Here is a 16105-nt window from a genome sequence, read left to right as displayed (position 1 = left end):
CCTCCAGTTGGCGTGCAGGTAGGGAAGACTGGTGTGGCTGGGAGAGCTGTGGGACAATGCAGCGTGCATCCAACATGCTGCAGAAGTCCACTAATGGCCACTTCAATTCCAAGGCCAGGAGCAGTCCTGGGAGAGCTAATCCCAGTCCTAGCAGCAGCACCATGCTGGTGTGTGTGTGTGTTGTGAACTCCCTAGACCATGGCAGCATCCGAGGAGATTCTGTGGTCCTGAGTGGATTCTGATCATTGAAGAGAGAGGAGGAGGAGGAGTGTTCCCCTGTTCAAATGATGGGCTGGGGACAGAGTCACATCTATGCCCCAGAGGGTGGCTCACTTGCCTTCCTAAGATAGCAATGAGATGTTAGCCTGCTGCTGAGATGTGCTGGCACTGGTTGGATGATCCTGATGTTTTTCAGCTTGTTTTAGGATCTCTATTGCAGTTTCTGCCTTGACTTCAGCACACAGTACAGTGGAGTGTTTGCTACCTGTAGTGCTACCTGCTGACTTGGCTGCAGAAAACATTGCAGAATGCTGGGAAGTTTGGAGCAAATCCTGTGATATTCCAGCCGCTCCTTATTGTAGGAAAGACTGACGAATATAGGCAGCAAAGTCTGAAATGCAGAGTGCTCACATGCAGGGACTTGCAGAGCAGCCCTTGTCCTGCTGAGTGCTTTGAGCAGAGCTGTTTCCAGTGCTTGGTTTCCAGGAATCCCCCTGCTCACCTGGAATGTGTTTTGGACAAAGGAGTCCCTTTGCCCCGAGCAGCACAGCTGACAGCCAGGCATAGATCCCTGGGTTTTGATCCCACCTCATTCCTTCTCAGTGTGTGGAAGTACCATTATTCCTGCTGTTATCCATGAGCATCTTCACGTTCATGTGAAGTTTATGTTTTACATACTCCTGGTTCCTGTGTTTCACTACCAGTGTAGGCTCTGAAGGAGTGGGGCTGTGGTAGATCCTGGCACATTCTAGCACAGAACCTTTGTAGTTCTCAAGGGCACTGTTGTGGCCTGGGTTTTTGGGAGGCAATGTTGTAGGTGATGCTTGTCTGGAATGTTCAGAAAGGGAAGTTTCTGTGGCTGAAGAGGAGTTTGGTTTCCAGCTGAGATTGGAATGCTCCAATCTGGTAGCTGAACCCCTCCCCTCAAATGCCACTTACCCACTGCAGGATGTTAAGGAATCGAATTTGAAGTGGCTGAGGGCCATCTTTTATCAGGTGCATGCATTTTAGCTATATAATGTGTAATTTACTCTGTTATCTGTGATACCACTCACTGCAGTGCTATTAATCCAACATTTAAAATGGTGTAATCATATTCCTTGACCCTGCTTTCTGAAAGGATTGGATCCTTCAGTGCCAGACACCTCTCAAGCCTGATGCATGTTTGTAATAACAATACCTTGATGACATTGTATGTTCTAGGCTAACTGGAGAAAGGTGCTACCAAGATACAGCTTGCCCCTGTCCTGCACATCAGGGATTGCAAAGGAGCTTTGCTGGTTTCATGCATGTCTGCTCACTTAAACCCAAAGCTCAGATGGGCACAAGGAACAGGAGATCGGGCTCTGGTCGCCCAAGTGGTGTCACTGTGTGCGCATGGTGGTGCCCATGTCAGTGTTATTAGCTCTAAGATCATGTTCCTCATCTTCATGTAGCTGTTCGGGTGACTAAACCTAAAGCATTTTCTGGTTTCCTTTTCCATAGCTGCAATGACTGTTTTGTGACGTGTCCTGCTCAGTGGCAGCTTCATTTTAACATCAGCTTCCCTCATTTCTGTCCCCTTCGCAGCAAAGTGCATTCAAGGGCTTTAAGGACCTTCAGTGCTGTTACAGGACCAACCTGTAAGCTCACAAATTCCTGTGTAAAGCTCTATAGGGTATCCCAGGGTTGATGTTTGGGATCTGTTACTGCTGGGAACGCTGCCGTCCTGCCCTGTAGGTTTCAGCCAGGTTAAGTGTTCCCCATGGTGGGGATCTCACACCCTACTGTGAGATTGTTTTGTCCATGTCGTGCTCCCGAGATCTGCCTCTTTCTTTTCAATAAACCAAAAACTCACCAAGTACCTCTCTGAACCCCTGCAGAACCTGTACTGTAACCAACCTGTACATTTGTATTGCTGTACAAAAACCGATCCAATAAAGGCATTCAAACCTTCTATGGCTTCATGGTCAGATTTCAGAGTTACCGTGTCTACAAGGATGAACTAAGCAGGATAAGAACAGGAAGAAGCTTTGTGGCACCACAGGGATGTATGGGATTAGTCTTTGCAAAGCTTACTTGGGCAAATGGATGTCAAGCCCCAGAAGCCCTGGCTGTGAGCTGTCCTTCCACTGGGTGGTAGCAGCAGGTATCTGCTGTAATGGGGTGGCTCTTGGTTTCGGCTCAGGGAGGTCAGGTTTGCAATGGGGCATGCAGCTGGGGCAGGAAGAGGTGGCACTTCCCCTTTTCCTTGGGGAGATGCTCATGAGGCTGCAGCTTAAGAGGGAAGCTGTTTCTTGGGCTATACAGAAACGTGCTTGTGCTGCCTTAGCACATCAGAATGGTTCCTTCAAGATGCGGCTTTCATTAAAGTCGCTGTGAAAATCTGGCACACCAAAATCACTTGTTGGTTAAGAGCTTGGGATGAGACGTGTGCTTATTCTGGTGCCAGCACAAAGGGGATCTGAATGCTCGTCTCCTGCAAAGCAGGCAACACTTGACTCACAAAGCTCATGAGATTTGGGAAAAAGAACTTGTTGGAGCTCAGCACCTTTCCTCAAAGCTTTCAGTATCGGGGGTGTTGCAAAGAATCAGACTCATAGAATGGTTTAGGTTAGAAGGGACCTTAAAGCTCCTCCAGCTCCAACCCCTGCCACAGGCAGGGACCCCTTCCACTGGAGCAGCTGCTCCAAGCCCCTGTGTCCAACCTGGCCTTGAGCACTGCCAGGGATGGGGCAGCCACAGCTTCTCTGGGCACCTGTGCCAGCGCCTCAGCACCCTCACAGGGAACAGCTTCTGCCTAAGAGCTCATCCCAGTCTCCCCCCTGGCAGGTTAAAGCCATTCCCCTTGGCCTGCCCCTACAGGCCCTTATAAACAGTATGTTTCTGCAGGAAGGCCAGTTTAGATGATGCAATGTGTTTCTCATCCTTGTTTCACTCCTAATTTCTGATCAGCATTACTGCTAACACCTGGTTCAAGCAAAACCAGCTGGGCTTTGAGCAGACCCCACCTTCAATCAGGAAGGATGTGAGCTGACCTCTAAGGCCATTCAGCCTTGCAGCTTCAGCAGGTAAGGTGGGCAGGGTGGAGAAGGGGGTCTCACAATCTTTCTGGGCCCAAAGAGATCTTTCTACAGCTGGTTAGCTGTGTATCAATGGCAGAAAAAGAGGGTTTGGTTAGCTGGTAAAACTAACTGAAGGAGTAGATGCTGTGTGCTTTTTAGAGGGGAAAAACAAAACCAAGCTGAGATGGGTAAGCTTTGAGAAGTATGTGGGAAGGTGCAAATGTAATGTGGCATTTTATGTAATTTATTGCAGTAGATAAAAGCATGAGGTTCCTGTGTCTGACCTTCTTTTCAGACCAGAAATGGTTTTATTAGACCTCAAATGGTTTCTAGCAGTAGGTCTGTATGAAACACAAGGGGGTTACAGGAGGGAGAGGATGGAGAGTGGAGTCTGAAGTGGGTTTGGTGTCCAAGGGGGGCTTGGCCTGACCTCAGGAGGAGCAGAACTCATGGTTGTGTTGGTAGGTGCTTGGGGTGAGTGCTCTCATCCTGAATCCCTGTACATGTTACTGCAGGGATCACCTGCTCATCCAGGTGAGGCATCCAGGGGGTTGCCCTCTTAAGAGGACTGAGGTCTCTGAAGGGCATCACTGCTGTAATGCACAGGGGGTAACCTTGCTGCTTTCCCCCTTGGACACAACAGCTTCTAGAGAGGCTGAGCTGATGTGTGCATCAGTGCAGGAGACAAGCAGGGGGCTAACACAAGGTGCCTTCATTTCCAGCTGTGGTAACGTGTGTACTGCAGCACTGAGTCATCTCTGCAGCTGTGAGACCCACCAGAGAACCTGTAAGCAAATACATGGACCTGTTTAGCAGTGGCTGGTCCTCATGAAATTGATTTCTGATCTGAGAAACAAGCTGCGATTGTCTCCAGCACGTTCAGAGCATCAGTTCTGCTAAAAGAACTCCTTGGTAGAACCTTTGTTATTAGGTTATGTTTAAATACATTAAAAAAGACACTGGAAAGCCCCTAATAAACTGCTTCATAGTGAAGACCTTTGCTAGAAAGGCTAATTTTGCAGCTACTGTTTTAGCAGTCAGGAAAGCATCCTATAGTATCCTTTATAGAGAGGATACCACACGAGCTGTTCAAAGCTGGGTCTTGCTCTTCTGATCTCTGGTTCTCATTTCAAGACAGGCTCCTGCACCCCCATTTTGTGTGGGAAAGTCTGTGTGATGCTCATCCAAACAATGCCTTTTGTACCCTGGGTTCGAGCTGGGAAAGAGAAAGTGTGGATGTGTTTGTATGTGCAGTGGTGATCCCTTATCAAAGCCATGTTTCCTCTGACAGCTGGAGAGAGAACTTCCCGTCCTGGAGTGGTCTTGTGTGATGTTTGTGCCAGAGTCATCCTCTCAAACAGAGGAGGATGTGGTGACTGCTTCTGGTAGCTTAGGGAGCCCTACTTTAAATACAACAGAATTCCCCTTTACTGAATGATTTAGGTGCCTGTGTGTGAGAAGTGTTCTGAGCTGCAATGAGCAGCTGTGTAGTATGTGCCTGCCTGGCTGCTGTGCTCTACAACTGCATAGGGCTGCTGCACACATGCAGCCTCCTGTGCCTAGAGCAGGACACTACTTTATGTGCTGTAACGGGGCTCTGAGGCAGTAGATCAATTCCCCATTATTCACAAACCCTCCTTCTAGCCAAGCACCACAGTATTAAGGAACTACTCCTGGGTTTTCAGGAGTGCAGTGAAATGGTGCCTGATGTCTGCAAACTGCCTGAGGTGTCAGAAACAGGTTTATTCCCACAGCTCCAGTGTTGGCTGTTCACAGCGGTGACCCCAGTCTGTTCGCTGCCTTTAGGGCATCATCTCCTCTAAAAACCTAAGAGAGAACCTGCAATTCCCTTTACCTGCTATGAGTCCTTCCCAGCAGCATCCTCCGCTCGCAGTGCGCGGTGCTGGATCCTGCCCAGGCACTGCACTGAAAGCACTTCTGGGGGGCACCAGCCCCATCTGAACCCCGAGGGTTGCTTTGGCAGGGACGTTGGCAGCCGCAGGGCTCAAAGCAGCCCGACCTCTTCCTCTCCCTGTGGCTGAGCTCCTGCCCCGGCTGAGCCGCTGCTGCGGTCCCCGGGCTGACCGGCGGATGCTGGGGAGGGTGATTCAGATAGGACAGGAAACCAGAAGCTCAGAGCTGACTCCAGCGTTGGTGGCTGTGAGGCACAGGAGGAGATGGGACGCACGGGGGACAGCGGCTGAGCTGAGGGTAAGGTGGGAGAGGGAAGGAGGGATGGGGACAGGAATGCCCGTGGGGTTGTGTGCGGCTTTGGGGGCACTGACTTCAGTGAGCTCGGAGATCCTGGGTTTGCCCCTGGAAAACCCTTCTGCAAAGCCACACGCTGGGAGTTACCCCTCACTGCTGCTGGTGGCTGTCACCCGACAAGCTCCAGGGTGTGAAAACTGCCTCTGAACACCTCCAAGGTGTGAATAATGACTCCTCCTGGCAGCGTTTGTGCCCCCCTGACCCAAGAGGAGACTCTGCTCCGTACAACCCCTCTCACAAGGCTGTTCTGTACATTGGTGATGGTTTCAATTACATGATTTCTGTGCTCACCTCTACTGCAATAGTCTAGAAGACTGAGGCTGAGCTGCTCTCATCCCACATCCCATCAGTCCTGCTGCTGGTTCCTGCCTATGGTTCCTGGGACTGCTGCAGCCTGCTTTGTTTCCCCTTCCAAAGCCCAATCCTACATAATAGCTGACTTGAGCTCCGCTTTCTGTTTTCCAGCAGTTCCAGGGCTGACTGGCATTAGGTATATGACTGTATGTCTTTTACTGCATATAAATGCTTGAAATTGTTAATCCTGCATGAAAAGAGCTTTGTTTTTGCAGCAGTTTTCTCTTCTGATCAATGTTCAGTGTAATACAGGCCAAAAAGTAGACACTTAAGCAGAACAGGATAATTTTGTGTGTTATCAGCCCATTTCATTGCTCTGGACTACATAAGAGTACTGAGTTAAGTCCATGTGAGTTGCCCATATCTGCAGTTGCTAACGTGGCATCCCCCAGACTCCACAGCAGTGGTGAAGGATGGTGCATGGCTTTGATGCTGCCTGAAACAGGGGAAGTTAAGGATAAATACAAGGTATTTCTGCTGCTGTGCTGCTTGTGGTTAGGATTTTCTGCTGTGTTTCCCACCTGAGGTGTTTTAAAGCATTTTACGAAGTGATGATCGATGTGAAAGCTGATCTATCAATTCCTATTTTCTCTCTTGTCCTGTGTTCTGTTGCAATGCACCTACTGCTCCCCTGGTGTAAAATGAAGCGTGGTCTGCTTGAATTGAATAGCTATAGAAAACCAGACTTTGCAGCAGCAGCTCTCCTAAGAAAACGGGTGGGAAATGGGATGTGGAGACCTTTGGGAAGGAGCTTTTCTGGAGGCTCAACGCTGGTGCTTGAAGTGGTTCCAACCCCTTGGAGACATCAGCTCCTCCATCGATGGGACTCTCTGAGGCAGCCCATGCAAGGCTGGCAAACAGAAAGCAGTGTTCCTTGCCTTGGAGACACTGAGTCAGGGGGAGCCGTGTGTCTGGGCCAGGAGTCCCTGTGCTCATTTCATATGGTGAGGTTTTAAATAGACTCCCAGCTCTCCATTTCCTGCCGTGACTCATCCAATCAGTCCGAATTAGTCTTAATCTATTGCAAACGGGTGCTGAGCACACAGCTTCTGGAGGGGCACATGATGGCTGCTTTGTATTTGCCTTTGAGACTCTTGTTTTTACAGCTAGGTTGGGTGCAGGGTATAAACCTGCTGTTTCAGGCCTTCTCTTACAATGGGAGAGGCTTTGAGGTGTGCGCTTGGTGCCTGCAAAGGGCTGAAATGACTTCATTAAGAGTGATCTTGCACAAAACCCCCCTTTTTTCCACATCAACACATTGCTGACTCTCCTGGGCTTTCATCAAACAGTTCAAGTGTGGTTGAAGGGTTTTTAAGTGGGCTTTTTGCCTCTTCTGCTGCCCTTGGAAAGATCCTCCAGGCTTTGCATCCAGTAGGAACTTTCTTTCTAGCCTGTGCATATCCCCCTTACAGACACTCATTTTAGAACCACTATTCTCTTATTTAAATAACAGCTTTTCTCACTTTGGTGTTTTGCTCTTGAGGAGGTTGACAGTGAATATCCACATGCTCTCACTCCTATGTCCATGCACTCTCAACCTCTGCTTTAGTAGACCTAGAAGTGAGAGACCTTTCAGCCTTCCCTGATGAAACAACCTCTCCTTCCCTTGGCTGTTTATAGCAAGCCCTGTCACTGGGTTTAATCCTGCATTTAGGACTAGAAACCCTCCACACCAGCTGATGGGACTGGCACATACACAGGGAATCATCATTGGCAAATCCATTCTTCCCATTATAAACCCTGTTTGTCTCTTTGATTGCTATGAATACCTGAGGCCATGAAAAGAGCAGCTCTTGTTCAGAAGGCACAGGAGAGGTGCTGTGCTGCAGGGATCATGGCTTTACCCAGCCTCCAGTGTGATGTCCTCCCTGGAATTGCTTATTGGGAGCAGCTGCTCCTGGGGGCTTTGGCAGTGTCGGTGCCAGAGGTACGCACTGTGGCTGCACCAGCTTCCTCATGCAAGGAAGAACTTCTGCCAGCATGGAAAGGGGGGGAAAACCATAGAAAAGGAGAACAGGGAAGTGCATAAACAGAACAGGACATTTCAACACCATCTGAGTGTCACTCCTGGAGCTAGATGCGAACCTGTTATCTCCCCATGTTTGCATTTAGCGTCTTGAAAGCAAGTCATTAACGTGGTACATCCTTCTGATGCACTCAGGCCTCATCACAGACCTCAGTAGCTTCAATGTTGTGTTTTCTCCTTTCCCATCTTCCCAAGGCAGGAGCAGGGAAAGCACATTCAGCCTTCCAAATACTGCATTTATGTGCTGCCGGCTGTCTGCTCATCATAAACCTGTTCATCACCTCCTCCCATCAGCTCCTTATGAGAGGAGCTTTGGGATGAAAGAGAGGATATCTCTGCACTTGGGTGTTTGGTGAACACAAATGGCCTCTGGGCTGGCGCTGTGCTTCTGGCTTGGTGTCTGCAGGAGCTTTCTCCATGGGGGATGCTGTGATGGGGATGGGATGTGTAGTGCCCTGCTCAGCATCACTGCAAATATCCACCTTTGGTGTTCCTGTTCTCCCCCACTGTAGAAACAGACCCAGCTGTAGAAGGGGGATGGCAGCCTGCCCTGTAGCAGTGCAGACGAGGTCAGTGTTGTCAGGCACCTTCAGCTCTGACCTTTTCTTTAAAGGAAAGAAAAAAGAGGGGGGGAACCCAAACCACCCCCACCCGAACCCACAACCACACCAGCAGTGTTACAGCCCTTCCAGTAAGGAATTTCAGTCACCAGCACAGGGTCAGCTTCCCTTAGTTGCCTCTTGCAGATGCTTTAGAGATGATCCACAGCTCATGATTTCCATAGGGGATGCTGAGCCAAGGGAAAATGATGTGATAAACCACATGGTTTTGACTGGGTGCTGGTCCCGCACCCCTGGGGTAGGTCTAAGGCGTTCTGGGCATGCTGCTAATGTAACACAACTCATCCCATCATCTTCAGAATGTGCTTCAAGAAACTCTGCAGGGAAAGGCCTGGAGCTGCTGTGCCCTTGTGAGCCCTTCAAGGCAGCCTCAAAGGGAGCAGAAATAGGCTCACTTTGCTCACAAGCAGAGAAGATGGTCTCAAAGCCAACTTGTGCTGGGTGTGGGATCACTTTTGGGCAGCCAGACTGTGTGTGGGCATCACTGAGAGGATGCTGACACCAAACCTCATCCTGTCCTTCAGCAATCCCTCCCTCCTGGCAGGGGCAGAGCAATGCTGGGCTCAAGGGGCTTTCCAAAGCAGAAATGGGAGCATGGGTCTTTCCTTTCTTTCCCCTGCCTCACACTGATTTACACCATAGTCATTCTGACACTGGCATAGGACTGGGACCCCAGTGCCAATCTGGACCACAAACCTTCCACCAGCATCCCTGGCTACAACACTGAGCGACTGGCATGGGCAGGAGGATGCTTGGTCAGCACTGAGCGACTGGCATGGGCAGGAGGATGCTTGGTCAGCATTGAGTGCTGGGCTGCTGCGGGAAGAGTTTTCTCCACTGTGAATGGGGAATCTGAGTTTGGGCAGAGAATTGTTATTTATTCTACTTTTACACACACAGAGGCAGATGGTGCTGAGCAGGGTAGGACCAAGAGGCTGTTTTCTATTGGTTTGTATTGCTCTTTGTTTAAATAGTTTTAATTATTGTCATTATTTTACATATATCTGTATCTCCTCCAATCTATATATGCACATTTCCTCCTTTTACCCACAGTGGCTATACCAGTACAGTACAGGCTTACACTGTAATGAGGGAGATTCCAGCTAGGCAGTAGGAAGTCTTCCTGCCAGGCAGAGCAGTGACGTCCTGGCCTTTGGCAAGTTGAAGTCTCCCCATCCCTAGGGGCCAAAGGAGAGGTTTATTAAAAACATAAATAGATTAAAGTAATCTGTAAGTAAAGAAAAATCCATCCCTGGGGAAGAGCAATGGGTGAAAGGATCCCTCCGCTCCCAGCAGGCCGGTTGCTGGGGTATTTATAGGGTGGTTTGTGTGTTAAAGGAAGAAACTGAAGCCGAATCATGCTGATCATTACAAATGTTTGCTGCTGTTTGTGGAAGAGCCTCTCACGGAAGGGAGGGGAAGAGCTGGTGTCTGAGGCAGCCCAAGGCAGGGAAAACTGGGGGGGGGTTAACAGTTAAAGTAAGTCTGTGCTGCAGGGAAATAGCCAAAGCTTCTGGTACTTGGAGGCACTTGGGATATTCAAAGCTGCCCTTTTTGCCCTCTCTTCCAGATATTGACAGGTGGTGTCTTCTGACAATGTCTGATGATGGCAAAGTGTGTTATGGGAGTGGGAATAAGCAGATCCAAGTGTGGTTTTCCTCTTTGTGCTAGTGTCCTGAGGTGATCTCCATGAGTCTTTCCTTTCCCTACAGTGAAATAGGGGTTTAACTCCAGGTGTACATGGGCCCCAGACCAGAGCAGTAGGGAAAGGGAATTGCTCTGCCGCCCTGTAACACAGCCCTAAAGCCTGTCCTGCACCCTCAGCAAGCACCCAGCCCTTTGGGGCTGTGAAGACAAAGTGCAGGCTGTCTGGGGGGATGGAAGTGTGCTGATGCTCACAGGCTCCCCTTGCTGCTCTCTTTCAGGCTGGATGCCGCCAGGCCATGGTGCAGATGGAGCTGCTTTGGGCAGCCACTGCACTGATGCTGCTGGGGGCTGCCATCAGCCTCTGTGTCCGGTGCCAGCGCTCGGGTAAGACCCTGACCGTGTGCTTTGGGTGCTGCCTGTGCCTCCATGCACCCCTTTGCTCTTGGGGGGGTTGGTTCTGCTCAGCCATGTGCCAGCTCAAGGAGCTTTGCCCTCGCAGGGATGCTCTAGGGTCTCTGATGGGTCTCTGCTGGTGGCCACAGAGCAACTGGGGAAGGACCCCCCGGTTCACAGCATCCCTTCCTGGGGGGGTGCGACACCCTGGGCTGCAGACCCCTCTCCCTGGTCACTGTGGTGGTGACTTTGGGAAAAGCCACCCAGGAGGAGCACGTCCGGATGCAGAGGCTCTGGGGCAGATGGGCAGGAGGAGGGGAGGAATGGGAGGAGAGTCTGGGGATGGATTCAGATAGACATTAAATACAAAGCAAATGGGTGAGCACCCACCTTAGTGGGGGTTTGAGCCCACCTCTGGGCATGGTGTGGGCTTCAGTGGGGCAGAGAGGCTGCAGTTCAGGGGACAGGAATGGGTCACTTGCTCCAATGTCTGAGATAACATAACACGGTTTAAAAGCATCAGTCAAAACTGCATCACGACTGTGGCTTCTGCTGTCCTCTCATGCTCCTGGGTGAGGAAGTTTTGTGAATGTGTTTTATTGGTCTTTCTGATCTTTAACTCCCAAATGATCCTTTTCTAAGGGTTTTTTTTCTCCTTATCTTCCAGTTACCAAGCGAGAGAAGCAGCTGAATGACCAGAGGAGCCAGTAAGTTGCTTTTCCCAATCCTTTGCTTTTTCTCCCCAGACTCGGGCTGAGACCTGGCCAGAGCCAGACCCGCTCCATGGATCACAGCTGGGATAAAATACCCCCCGAATGGGGGGTGTAGGGCAGTGTGTCCCAGCCCAGGGGCTGCAGAAGGGGTAGTGCCTTTACAAAGAACAACCCAAACTGAAACTGCAGCTCTCACTGTGATTCCTGGGAGCCATTAACCAGCTGAGAGATGCTCTGTGATGAGAACTGGAAGGGCAAGTCCTTATCCTGCCCTGTTTTCCCCCCCGAGATGAGGTAGAGAGGTTGGTAACTTCATGAACAAGGCCCTTGGCTGGTGCTGGTGGGACCCTGAGCCAGAGCAACCACTGACCTGCAGCACGAGCAGGGAAGGAAATGCATTGTACACACCTCACCCCGCTTGTTTCCTCCAGCAACAGACAAACCACAGCTCGGTGGTCAAAGGAAGAAGTGAAAAAGCTGCCTTGTAACCTGTACTATTGGGGTAAACACGGTGCAAAGGGGCTCTGCCAAGGCCAGGGGGTTTGTTTTGGCTCTGCTTGTTGAGGATGGGGGAAAGCTCTGATGGGGTCCATTGCAGACCGATGGTAAAGCCAGCGCAGGCTCCATCCCCCATGGGCTTGTGTTGAATTGTCCTGACCCCTTGGAATGGACACCTGGATTAAGTGGTTTGGTTTCAGGCTCATGGTGGTGTCTGCTCCTGTTAGAGATCTGGTTTGGGGTAGTTCAGGCTTAAATCCACGTTTGCAGACCTTGCAGTGAGGTCCTTGGACACCTCATCTACCACAGCCAGCTCTGTGCCATGAATACTGGCTTGGGACAGAGGGTGACCCAAGGGAAAGGGGAGGAAGGGGATGCTTTCAGGGTCCCATCAGAGTTAATAGGTACCCCTATGCACCTGCAGTGGAAGAGCTGTGGAATCCTCTTGTGCTCTAAAGAGCAGCTCTGGTGTTAACTAAAACGTGGTTACTGCGCATCTGTGTTACTGTTGTTGTTGATCTTGTATGTTGTTGCTTTCGAGTTGACGTTAAGGGATGTTGGGAGAGGCAGGGACAGCAGCAGAGGTGAAGCAGTGGGGTTTGAAGCCATTTCATGGGTGAACACCCGAGTTTTTTGTGGGTAAAAATACTTTTCTGGTCTTAACCCATTCATAAAGTGTCAGAACAGGAATTATCCTAAATGATGTTTTCCTCATCACAAGTCCTTCTCTGATCTGATGCTGGCTGCTCTGCCAGTGGCCCATAAGCGCATCTTGACTTTAAAGGGACAAATTGGAGCCTGGGACACTGTTCCCAGCTCATAACAGGTCCTGCATGATGTGCTGAGTGATGCTCCCTCAGTGTTTCATGCAGCTCAGTGTGGAGGCTGTGCTCTCCTCCTTCCACTCACCAAACAGGAGGTCTCTTGCATTTGCTTTCCTTGTCTTAGACCCCAGAATTCAGCTGAGGTTGAACCTCTGTTTTTTCCAGGCTCAGAAGCCAGCAGAGTTTTGAGGTGATCCGATCCCATTCCAGTGAGTATGAGCATTGCAGGGGGCAGGTCCTGCAGGCACAAAATGGCCTCACCTTGAAGCCAGACGATGAAATGTCATAGGATTGCAGGTGTAAAAGCCACCTTAGATGCTCATAGGCGTGTGAATTCTGAGCTCTAGGAAAAGAATCTCCCTTTGCATTGAAAATAGATCACTAAAGCAGTGTCATCAAAGTGCAATCTCTTATTAACTGGGGCTCTTTAAACGGCTCTGCTCCCCCTGTGTGAACAGCAGCATGGGGGAACCCAAACCGATGGTGAGTCATTAACCATCGCCCCCTTCCTGCTTCCTGCAGCGAGCTGGGTTAGACACTGACCTTTTATTGTGATCCCGACGTGAGCTGCTCATGGGTCTGTGTTTAATGTCACCATCTGCAGGGTCCCATTCCTGGGACCTGGCTGGGCCCGAGCCCCATAACCCCCTACAGGTTCCTGCTTCAGCCCAGCCCGACCACAGCATCACAACGTACAGATGCATCCTGCAGTGTGAAGGGAGGGGTGTTGAGCATGGAAAGGCTCCAAATCGAACAGTTTTGGGGAAGAACAGGCAATAAGGCAGCAGTTGGGGTTGCAGCTTCCTCTGGGGTGTGTTTGCCAGCTCAGTGCTCTGCACAGATACCAGCTTTCCCTCCATTTGTTTCCTTTTTGGCCATTTATGACCTTTAAAAGAGCACTTTGTGAGTTATTTTGGGATGTGTTAGGAGACTGCTGGCCAGCACCATGGGATCCTCTGTGGTGGATGCTCTGTGCTCTTTGAAACACCTGCTGCTACCAGCACCATTAACACCCTGCTTTGTTCCTGGTGCTAGCTATGACCCAAAGGCTGGAACAAGTTAAGGAACCTGAGAACTTATCAATAGTGAGGTAGGTAACAAACCCCAAACAAACAACATCTCACGGCAAAGCCAAGGTTGGATAAGTTCAGCCAAGATACGTAGATGTTTTGGATTTGGGATTGGGTTCTGGACCATATAAATGTGCCTTGGGCTATACTGGTGTAAGAATCATAGAACAGTTTGGGGTGGAAGGGGTCTTCAAGCTCATCCAGTCCATTCCCCCTGCCACGTGCATTGATATCTTCAACTAGACCAGGTTGCTTAATTCATTGATGGTCAATAGTGAGTTCAGGCTTTCACTGGATTTCCTGCAGTTTGGCTGCATTCTACTGGCAACTGTTTAGCCTGAATCCAAGGAAATGAGCTGTGGCTGCACATAACAGGCACACCATGGAAAAGAAGTAGCCATTCTTTACTTATAAGCAGTTTGGCACAAGCAATCCCCTTCTCCCCATCACCAACCCCCTCCTGAACTCCATGGCTGCAACAACTCTGCAGCATCAAGCACAGTTATTCCCATATTGGGGATCTCATCTCATCTTGCGTTGCTCAATGTGTATCCTGTTATAACCGAGCAGGCAGGGTTCACACATGGTCTTCTGGCTTGGTCACTGTTGTGGTTTGTAAACCTGTTGCTGTTTGCTCAGACCTGGAATTTTAGCTCATTTTTCCCTGTGTCAGGAACACCACCAAGGAGCTCAGTGCCACCCATCACGCAGGATACGGTGAGCATCCCCCCGGGATGGGCGCTGGTGTGATGCTCTCCTCATCCACAGGGAAGCACCTACCACAGAATTCCCAAATGGGGATGTTGCAAACCCTGGCTCATTTGTGTAGGTGCCATTTGGGAGCTCCCACTGGGAAGATGGAGCCTCTTTGAGGCTGGTTACTCATGCCAGACCTGGGCAGGACAATGGGGTGTTATCCTGAGAACAAGAGGGGCAATGATAAAGCTCACTCTTGTTAGTAGCACCTACTCATGGTGCTGCACAGTGATGCTTAACAGGACCTAGCCTGGGTCTGAGTTGAAAACCCAGTGCTGAGCAGTCCTGGTTAGAGCCACAGGGACAGGTTATTCCAAGTATCACCCCTGGCTGTCCCAGTATCTGGGGCATCCAGTCCTGCAGCCCCGTTCCCTGGCCCCAAAGAGCTGAGTGGGGACAAAGCTGCTGATGCCAAAACGCTCAGTGGCTCCATCATTGAACTGCTCCCATTTGTCAGCCTGAATGTAAGACATCCCTCTGCTCTTCCCCAGGGAGCAGGGCCGAGTCCAGGTATCGGGATTTCCTGACAGGTAAGTGCTACAGCCCAGGGGTCTGGGGAGGGAGGGCAGTGGGAGGTTACAGGGATGGGAACTGATGGGAGCACACAGCCAGTGCTGTAGCTGGGCTTGGTTAATGTAGTGATTGCATGTCAGACATGCTGACCCTAAGAGGATTACTGGTGCATGGGGCTGTGCTCTCCTTTCCCAAACCAGGGAGAATATTCCTGATCTCCCTGCCAGCTGGCAGGATCTGTCCATGAGCCCTGGTTTCCTCAGGGCCTGGGGTGGATCAGGGCTGCTCCAGCCTCCTGGCTGTGCATGTGGATGGGTTTGGGGATGTGCTGGGGACATCTGCTTTAGCTGTGCTAGGGGCATTTGATCTGGCTGTGCTTTGGGATGCTGGTTTGGGTCCATGCAGTGGTATCTGTGCTGATGGCAAACCCTTTGTGCTTGCAGAAGACTACCTGCAAGGTGATGATGCTTATGTGTAAGTAGCTGGGTGCTGCCCACCATGAATGGAGCAGAGCTGTACTGGTCCCAGTGCAGCCCTATCTGTCTTCTAGCTCAGACTGTGGGCAAGAGGAGCTAACTCTGGCTGCTCTCCCTGCAGGGAGCCCATATCTCTGGATTACTACAACAGTGCCATGTTCTTCACACCACCCAATGGTAAGACCTCCATGTGAGTGAGATGGGTTTCTTCTTGTCCACCAGCCTAGATGTCTGATGGCTCAGGGAGCTCACAAGACTCTTCCCATCCAGCTCTGTGTGTTATTGCCATATGGCTTGAAGCAAGCGTGGGTCCAGGAGTCACGTTCATTAAGGGGTGTAGTGGAGCTGTGGCACTTGAAGGATGCCCAAGCCCCGACCAATCCATCTCTTGGCTATATCAGGACAGCCCAAGTTTATTCTTGGTTCTAACTGCACAAAACACTGTTCTTAGTCTATTTCAGCACCAAATTATCCATCACTGCAAGAGCATTCAGGGTAGTGAGGCTGTTTCCCTCTTCTTAGCTCAGTCTGGTTTGTGTGAGCAGAGGCTGCAGCCCCACATGATCCTGGCCAAAAGCACAGGAATGGGCACATCCTCATCCCAAAGCTTTTTGCCAAGGGAACACCTTCAGACATTTTGTGTGCTTGGTTTATGAAGCCGGTGAATGGAATGGCTGTAGACAG

General features: G+C 50.4%; 2 long non-coding RNA genes across 2 annotated transcripts; both read left to right on the top strand.

The window, feature by feature from the left end:
* The first annotated feature begins 10455 nt into the window (after positions 1 to 10455).
* Positions 10456 to 12815, top strand: LOC115947341 (uncharacterized). Its single transcript, XR_004550205.1, has 3 exons — positions 10456 to 10562; positions 11239 to 11278; positions 12772 to 12815. It is a non-coding gene; the product is annotated as an uncharacterized lncRNA (long non-coding RNA).
* Positions 12816 to 13641: 826 nt separating this feature from the next.
* Positions 13642 to 14960, top strand: LOC117436875 (uncharacterized). The gene is made up of 3 exons (XR_004550206.1): positions 13642 to 13696; positions 14350 to 14393; positions 14924 to 14960. It is a non-coding gene; the product is annotated as an uncharacterized lncRNA (long non-coding RNA).
* Positions 14961 to 16105: the final 1145 nt, after the last annotated feature.

This window comes from Melopsittacus undulatus, chromosome 13, assembly GCF_012275295.1.
Source record: "Melopsittacus undulatus isolate bMelUnd1 chromosome 13, bMelUnd1.mat.Z, whole genome shotgun sequence".
NCBI lineage: Eukaryota > Metazoa > Chordata > Aves > Psittaciformes > Psittaculidae > Melopsittacus > Melopsittacus undulatus.
This window is presented reverse-complemented; position numbering and strand designations above follow the sequence as displayed.